The 7792-nt window shown below is 35.4% G+C and overlaps 1 non-coding gene across 1 annotated transcript; it reads left to right on the top strand.

Annotated features, from left to right (window-relative positions):
- The first annotated feature begins 604 nt into the window (after nt 1–604).
- LOC112780941 (small nucleolar RNA R71) lies at nt 605–708 on the top strand. Its single transcript, XR_003191747.1, has one exon. It is a non-coding gene; the product is annotated as a small nucleolar RNA R71 (small nucleolar RNA).
- Nucleotides 709–7792: the final 7084 nt, after the last annotated feature.

Below are 7792 nucleotides of genomic sequence, written 5' to 3'. Positions count from 1 at the left end.
ATCAGAGACTACAGTTGCTAAGTCAGAGTGGCTCTACTTAGAATTCTCTGTCTGCTGCTGAGAAGATGATAGAAAGGGCTTGCTATTGCTAAACCTGTTTCATCCACCATTATTATTATTATTGAAACCTTGTTGAGGTTTCTATTGGTCCTTCCATGAGAGATTTGGATGATTTCTCCATGAAGAATTATAGGTGTTTCCATAGGGTTCTCCCATGTAATTCACCTCTTCCATTGTAGGATTCTCAGGATCATAGGCTTCTTCTTCAGAGGAAGCTTCCTTAGTACTGCCTGATGCTGCTTGCACTCCAGACAGACTCTGAGAAATCATGTTGACTTGTTGAGTCAATATTTTATTCTGAGCCAATATGGCATTCAGAGTATCAATCTCAAGAACTCCTTTCTTCTGAGTTGTCTCATTATTCACAGGATTCCTTTCAGAAGTGTACATGAATTGGTTATTTGCAACCATTTCAATGAGTTTTTGGGCTTCTTCAGGCGTCTTCTTCAAATGAAGAGATCTACCAGCAGAGTTGTCCAATGACATCTTGGACAGTTCAGACAGACCATCATAGAATATACATATGATGCTCCATTCTGAAAGCATGCCAGAAGGACACCTTCTGATCAATTGCTTGTATCTTTCCCAAGCTTCATAGAGGGATTCACCTTCCTTTTGTCTGAAGGTTTGGACTTCCACTCTAAGCTTACTCAATTTTTGAGGTGGAAAGAACTTTGCCAAGAAGGCATTGACCAGCTTTTTCCAAGAGTTCAGGCTTTCTTTAGGTTGTGAGTCCAACCATGTCCTAGCTTTGTCTCTTACAGCAAAAGGGAAGAGCATAAGTCTGTGGACCTCAGGGTCAACCCCATGGGTCTTAACAGTGTCACAGATTTGCAAGAATTCAGCTAAAAACTGATGAGGATCTTCCAATAGAAGTCCATGATACTTGCAATTCTGCTGCATTAGATAAACCAATTGAGGCTTAAGCTTAAAGTTGTTTGCTCCAATTGCAAGAATTGAGATGCTCCTTCCACAGAAGTCAGAAGAAGGTGCAATGAAGTCACCAAGCATCTTCCTTGCATCTCCACCATTGTTGTTGGGTTCGGCTACGTCTTCTTCTTTTTCGAAAAATTCTGTCAGGTCCTCTCCAGAGTGTTGTGATTTAGCTTCTCTTAGCTTCCTCTTCAAGGTTCTTTTAGGTTCCGGATCAGCTTCAACAAGAATATTCTTATCCTTGCTCCTGCTCATATGAAAAAGAAGAGAACAGAAAAGAATAGGAATCCCTATGTCACAGTATAGAGATTCCTTGAGGTGTCAGGAGGAAAGAAGAATAGAAGGATGAGGTAGAGAGGAGAATTTGAACTTGTAGAGAGGGAGTGAGTCCAAATTGCTAAAAGAGGGGGAGTGTTAGTCCTTAAATAGAAAAAGGTGAAGAGGGGGAAGGATTTTCGAAAACAAATTTTTAAATAAAACTAAAAATTTTAAATTAAAAAAATAATTTTGAAAAAGTGATTGATGGTTTTCGAAAATTAAAAGTGAAAAAGTGGTTAAGTGATTTTGAAAAAGATTTTGAAATTAGTAATAAAAAAGATATGATTGAAAATTATTTTGAAAAAGATGTGGTTGAGAAGATATGATTGAAAAATAATTTAAGAAGATTTAATTTTGAAAATTAAAGTTGATTACTTGACTAACAAGAAACTAAAAGATATGATTTTTAAAATTTTAAGATTGAACCTTTCTTAATAGGCAAGTAACAACTTGAAATTTTTGAATCAATCACATTAAATATTAGCATTAATTTTGAAAAAAAAATGTGAAATAAAAATAAAAAAAAGATTTTGAAAATTAATTTGGAATTTTCGAAAATATTAAAAAAAAGAAAATTGAAAAAGATTTTATTTTTGAAAAAGATATGATTTGAAAAAGATATGATTTGAAACTAACTTGCCTCCCTTGTGTTGTTCTGGCGTTAAACGCCCAGAATGGTATCCATTCTAGTGTTTAACGCCCAGCCAGGTACCCTGGCTGGCGTTTAAATGCCAGTTTTCCTTCCTCACTGGGCGTTTTGAACGCCCAGCTTTTTCTCTGTAATTCCCCTGCTGTATGTTCTGAATCTTCAATTCTCTGTATTATTGACTTGAAAAGACATAATTTTGAAATTTTTTTTGAATTTTTAATGATGAGAAACAACAAAATGAGACTAATCATGGAAAACTAAGATCAGATAGACAATGCATGCAAGACACCAAACTTAGAAATTTTCATATTAGAGATACTGACAAATTGAGAATGCATATGAGAAACAAATAAAGACACAAAACAAGAGAATTTAAAGATCAGACCCAATAAAATCATCAAGAACAACTTGAAGATCAACAAAGAACATAATGCATAAAATTTCAAAAAAATGCAAAAAAAAGAAAAACATGCAATTGACACCAAACTTAAAATTTGACACTAGACTCAAACAAGAAACACAAATTATTTTTTATTTTTATGATTTTAAAAATTTTTGTATTTTTCGAAAATTATTTGGAAAAAGAAAATAAGGAATTCAAAATTCTTAATGAGAATTCCAGGAATCATGCAATGTTAGTCTAAAACTCCGGTCCAGGAATTAGACATGGCTTACTAGCTAGTCAAGCTTTCAGTGAAAGCTTCGGTCCAAAATACTAGACATGGCCAATGGCCAGCCAAGCTTTAGCAGATCATTACATTCAACAACAAGATTGATAGAAGTCATCAAGCTCTTGCGATGATAAGTTGAAACCTCGGTCCAACAGATTAGACATGGCTTCGCAGCCAGCCAGACTTCAACAGATCATCATGAAACTCTAGAATTCATTCTTAAAAATTCTGGAAAAAAATTTTTGAAAAAAAAAATAAAAGCTTAAAATAAAATAAAATTACCTAATCTGAGCAACAAGATGAACTGTCAGTTGTCCAAACTCGAACAATCCTCGGCAACGGCGCCAAAAACTTGGTACACGAAATCGTGATCGCACACTTTTCACACAACTCTGTGTAGCTGACTAGCAAGTGCACTGGGTCGTCCAAGTAATACCTTACATGAGTAAGGGTCGATCCCACGGAGATTGTCGGCTTGAAGCAAGCTATGGTCATCCTTGTAAATCTCAGTCAAGCGGATTCAAATGGTTATGAGAGTTTTGATAATTAAAATATAATTGAAACATAAAATAAAGATAGAAATACTTAGGTAATTCATTGGTGGGATTTCAGATAAGCGTATGAAGACGCTTTGTTCCTTTTGAACCTCTGTTTTCCTACTGCCTTCATCCAATCATTCATACTCCTTTCCATGGCAAGCTGTATGTTGGGGGATCACCGTTGTCAATGGCTACCGTCCGTTCTCTCAGTGAAAATAGTCCAAATGCGCTGTCACCGCACGACTAATCATCTGTCGGTTCTCACTCATGTTGGAATAGGATCCATTGATCCTTTTGCGTCTGTCACTACGCCCAACACTCGCGAGTTTGAAACTCGTCACAGTTATCCCATCCCAGATCCTACTCGGAATACCACAGACAAGGTTTAGACTTTCTGAATCTCAAGAATGCTGCCAATTGATTCTAGCTTATACCACGAAGACTCTGATCTCGAGGCTAAGAGATATGCATTCAAGCTTGTTTTCATGTAGAACGGAAGTGGTTGTCAGGCACGTGTTCATAGGTGAGAATGGTGATGAGTGTCACATAATCATCACACTCATCATGAAGAACAGTAGAGCTCCACACCTTAATCTATGGGGTGTAGAAACTCCACCGTTGAAAATACATAAGTACAAGGTCCAGGCATGGCCGAATGGCCAGCCCCCTAAACGTGATCAAGAGATCAAAAGTGATACAAAGATAGTCTCAAAAATGATCTGAAGATGAAAATACAATAGTAAAAGGTCCTATTTATAATGAACTAGTGACCTAGGGTTTACAGAAATGAGTGAATGATGCAGAAATCCACTTCCAAGCCCACTTGGTGTGTGCTTGGGGTGAGCATTAAAGCTTTCACATGTAGAGACTTTTCTTGGAGTTAAACGCCAGCTCTGGTGCCAGTTTGGGCGTTTAACTCCAGCTTTTATGCCAATTCTAGCGTTTAACGCCAGAATAGGGTAGAAAGTGGGCGTTAAAACGCCAGTTTGTGTCATCAAAATTCGGACAAAGTATAAACTATTATATATTGCTGGAAAGCCCAGGATGTCTACTTTCCAAATCAATTCAGAGCGCACCAATTGGGCTTCTGTAGCTCAAGAAAATCCATTTTGAGTGCAGGGATGTCAGAATTGAACAGCATCTGCAGTCCTTTTTCAGCCTCTGAATCAGATTTTTGCTCAGGTTCCTCAATTTCAGCCAAAAAATACCTGAAATCACAGAAAAAATACACAAACTCATAGTAAAGTCCAGAAATATGATTTTTATTTAAAAACTAATAAAAATATAATAAAAAGTAACTAAAATATACTAAAAACTACCTAAAAACAATGCCAAAAAGCGTATAAATTATCCGCTCATCAGTAGCTTTGAATTATTGTTGGTATAATTGTTGATGAACATAAATTGGAATTATGAGGTATTGAGGTTATTAATTTCATGCTTTTGGATTTGCTTATAATGGGTTGTGTTGATGTTGATATTGATGGATTATGGTTGGTGATTGTTAATAAATAGTTGTTATGTCAAGTTGATGGATTAATGTGTATGAAGGGTTGATTTATGTTAATGGCATTTAATTGGTATATGTTGATGGAAGGTTGATAAATATATGATGAAAGTTGGTATAGGTGAAGAATTGATATGAACAAATGAAGGGTTATTGATGTATGAGGTAAAAGTGGATGATTATTGATGATCAAGGTTGGTTGAGTTGATTAAAGCTTATATTGGCAATGGTTGTTGATGAATTGAGTTGAGATGGCATTACAATGCAAGTTTAAATGGTAGGAAACTTAAGTTGGTGAAAATGAGGTTTTGTTGAAAGTGGTTAAAACCAAATTTTGATGAACTTTGGACGTCTATAATATTCTCCTCAAATTTTGGATTGATGTACCCTCCATGCGTGCGCGTGGCCTACGCATACGCGTGGATGCTGCCTGCTGTAAAAACCGGTTTTGGCTGTTTTTAAACCAATTTTCTACTTCTAAACCTCTATTTTCTTCTCTTTAAGGCTTAAGGTATAGTTCTAGGTCCAGTAGATAAAAGAAGCTAGGAAAACAAGATAACTTGAGGGTGGAGAAAGTTGCAAACGGTGGCTTTTATGAAGGAAATAAGAATGTTAATGAAGTTTAAAGTTAAGGCTTGATATTTGATGATGTATTGATGATAATTGCCATGGATTATGAATAATGATATCTGAGATACGAGTTTCCCTGAGTAAAAACTGTGGCTCGCCACCACGTGTTCCAGGTTGAATCTCGACACTCTGTTGACCCTACGTCATAAGGGTGACCGGGCACGTATAAATTCTCGGGTATGGATAGCCCCCATTGAGTGATTATATGATGAATGAATGTGAACTCTATGCATAGACTCTTGGGGATGCGCGACGGGGACAGTCTATGGTTTTCGAACTTGTCGGGTTGGCTGGATAACCGACAGATGGGCCCCATCAGCCATAGGACAGGCATGCATCATATGCATTTGTTTGTTTTGATTGCTATGCATTTCCTGGGTTTTCCTAATTGATGTATATCATCTGCTATCTGTTATACCTGCTATTTGTACTATCTGCTCATTACTTGTGCGTGAACTTGTTTGATTGCTTGTTTCTGCTGCGTTCAGAATGATGGAGGGATGGAGGAAACGGAGAAAATGGTTTGATGTTAGGTTAAGATTGAACTTGAGTAAGTTAGGTAGAATTAGAATACTACCCCTGTTTATGCCTTCTGGTTAGTACTTAAGTTGGATAGCTGAATAACGGAGTTTTAGGATTGCCTATGGCATTCTCAGGACCTTATTTATTATATGCGTGGTACTTTTACCATGCTGAGAACATCCGATTCTCATTCCATATTGTATTGTTGTTTTTCAGATGCATGTCGAGAGGCTCCTCGCTAGGCGTCTGGATCCTGGAAAGCGGAGTAGTCATTGGGTGTATTTTGGTTTCTGTTTGTATATATGTATATATATGTGTAGTTTACTCTCCAAGTAACTTATGTACGCTGCTCCTCTTAGAGGTTGAGGGAGAGATAGGAGTTTACTTTGGTATTTTGGTGTATTTTGGGGACACTTATCTATGTTTATATGTATATATGTATCCTCCGGTCAGCCTTAGCTTCGCAGGCTGAGTCAGGGGCTAGTTATGCTATTTCCTTAGCTTTCCTTTATCCTTTTGCTTATTTTGATCATGATCCTATTAGGTTTCTTAGCACGCAAGTAATCCTTTCTTTTGAGCGTTGCGCTTTTAATTTTGTGATTTTTGCTTACCCGCTTTGTTTCAAGGCTCCTAGTATATTATCTTCTTCTCTATTATGTATTTATTTTGTTGTTTAGAGGTCCGTAACATTACACTACCTCTGTTCTACGACTTAAGCGTAAAACTATGAGTGGTAGGGTGTTACATATCGCATAATATCATAAAACTTACCGTAATTTCTAAAATGGCACTCAAGATTATGACTTTTTTAGAATTGTTGTTTGCCTGTTCTTATTTATTAAGAAAAAAAAATAGTCTGATGTATAAATATCTCACGTTAAGTTTAAAAAATAGTCTTTATAAGAGTGTTCAGATTAGAGGAATGCCCTCCCTGAAGCTGTTCTTTTAGTTCACTTGGATTGCTTATCTTGGAATTGTTAATTAATAAATTGGCTATCTTCCATGTAAAATAAAAAAGTAAAAAAGAAATAAAGGAAAATTTACGCAATGCATACATTCTCTTTGGGCATTCTTTTTTTCGGGTATGTTTGATTGGGGATAAAAGTGGGGTGAAAATTTTCATGAGTGAAAACACACATGAAACACACCCTGTGTAATAGTTGCTTATGTCTTTTTTTCAGATATAGACTTCTATATATTTTTTATTGATATCGAGTTAGTTTATAAATATACACATTGAAAAAGAGTGGTTTTGCATAATCTTAATTGTATCTTTCAAGTGAGATTGATTGAAAATTTTTGATACCCTTTCGAGCAGAATCTTACATCTCTAGCTAATTTATGTTGTTATTACTTGAGTTTTTTTTAATTATTGTAGTTAACTTGTTATTACTGTGATTCTATTCTGTTGGTTGATTCTATTAGTTGATTCATGTTCTTGTTATTTTTTTTTTCAATTTTTATTTTTGTTTTTACTATGATTTTCTATTTAGGTTGTTACTATGATTTCTATATTGTAATTTTTCTGTTGTTATCAGGTCTTATTCTTGTTAATTTGCTAAACTGTTAAGTTGTTATTTTTTAGGTTGCAAAATGTTTGGAAATGGTAATGCTGATATCTTAAAAAAGGACTTTATCTCTTGTAATTTACTAAATTTAGAGTCGTATTAGGTAATTTTTTGTTTCTTTGCAAGGATACCATTTCTTTTTCTTTTTCATTTTCATTTTTTGCCTCTTTTCTTCTCTTCTAATAAGTTATTCTTTTCTATCAAATAAAAAAGAATAAACTTTTTCTATCCCTAACTAGAGTCCTCATCTTATTTTTAAGCATTACATTGTGTTGTTATCTAAGGTTTAGTAATGGTAAGTTTTCTATCTATTGGCAGGTGGACAATTTGAAGGCCAAGTTACATGAGAAGTTGGATCAATCTTTAAAAGACATTCAACTAAAGCCTGAAGAAAT

Source organism: Arachis hypogaea, chromosome 19, assembly GCF_003086295.3.
Source record: "Arachis hypogaea cultivar Tifrunner chromosome 19, arahy.Tifrunner.gnm2.J5K5, whole genome shotgun sequence".
NCBI classification, from domain to species: Eukaryota; Viridiplantae; Streptophyta; class Magnoliopsida; order Fabales; family Fabaceae; genus Arachis; species Arachis hypogaea.
This window is presented reverse-complemented; position numbering and strand designations above follow the sequence as displayed.